This window comes from Mus caroli, chromosome 9 (genome assembly GCF_900094665.2).
Source record: "Mus caroli chromosome 9, CAROLI_EIJ_v1.1, whole genome shotgun sequence".
Taxonomy (NCBI): Eukaryota; Metazoa; Chordata; class Mammalia; order Rodentia; family Muridae; genus Mus; species Mus caroli.
The window spans coordinates 54,939,636-54,940,943 of NC_034578.1; the positions used below are offsets into that span (position 1 = coordinate 54,939,636).

Here is a 1,308-nt window from a genome sequence, read left to right on the forward strand (position 1 = left end):
AAAAAAAAAAAAAAATGGAAGATTTCAAATTAAAGAGATATAGAGTATAAAGCAGACAGGAAAACCTAATGCAAAGTCCATACAAACTACATTAGAAATTGATTATACTTATTGTTTCAGAGAGTAGCCTAATTAAAATATTTCAAAACATAATCCAGCTAGGAGCAAAATTAATAATTAATTAATTATATATCATAATTCAAGTTGAGTTTTTCCTCCTAGGAACCAAAATCTAGTTCAAAGAAAAGACACTGATTTTAATTCATCATATTAAAAGACCAAAGATCATATAAGAGATTACTGTATACATAGGTGTGAGCTCTTTCTTGGACTGATTCAAAGTCATACACTATAAGACAGAAACTGACACATTTGATCCCTTAAAACTAAAGAGTTATTTTAAATATGATACCACATACTAAGTGAAATATTACCACAACAGATTCTTACAGAGGGACCTGGAAGAACTCCTCAAAAGGAAAAGAAAAGAAGGCACCAAACAGGCAATTCACAAAGGACTGGGAACAGCAGGGCCAATAAAGAGAGAGAAGCCATTTGATCTTAATAATGACCATGAAATGCAAATGCAGCAGCTGTACCTGCTGCAGAGGAATGGGGTGGGGGCAGGACCCCGCTGGCAGGAAGCTCGCTCCGGGTGCAGAGGTCAAGGAGTGCCCCAAAAGAGGAAGCGTTTTGTTCCCATTGATTCCTCAAAAACTACTAGTTCCTATTCAAGCAATCGGCTTCTGAGTGGCCAAAAGTTCATTTATCATGCACTACCTTATTGGCTAAAAGGGTGGAAACAAGTCCTGATAAGGTTACCCGACCTGCATTTTATTCACAAAGAAACTTAAAAGATGCATTCCAATTAGCCACCCACAGCAGCTGCCCTGCGGATGAGGTAAAGTGTTGAAAACTAAGCAGGTAGGAATGGAATGGAGTTGGCACTCTCTTTTCTTTAGTATAAATTGTTTGTGAGCCATATAAATATATTCCCTACATAAATAGAAAATATGCTGCTTAACAAAAATAATTATAAGTGACTTTCTTTGTTCTTTGCATATAGTCATTTTCAGATAGCACTGCCTGATGCCATAGTTTCAACTTTTCAAACACTATTTTCCTGCACCAATGATAACATCCAGCCTTACTGAGATTCCCTGGAGCCTCCGAAGGAAACTTTCACTATTAAGACATCTAAAGTTCGAGCAGGGCGTGGTGGCGCACGCCTTTAATCCCAGCACTCGGGAGGCAGAGGCAGGCGGATTTCTGAGTTCGAGGCCAGCCTGGTCTACAAAGTGAGTTCCA

The 1,308-nt window shown here is 38.5% G+C and overlaps 1 protein-coding gene across 4 annotated transcripts in view; it reads right to left on the reverse strand.

The window, feature by feature from the left end:
• Positions 1–1,308, reverse strand: part of Pml (promyelocytic leukemia) — a 32,471-nt gene that overhangs the window by 27,779 nt on the left and 3,384 nt on the right. The gene's annotated exons all lie outside the window — the stretch shown is intronic.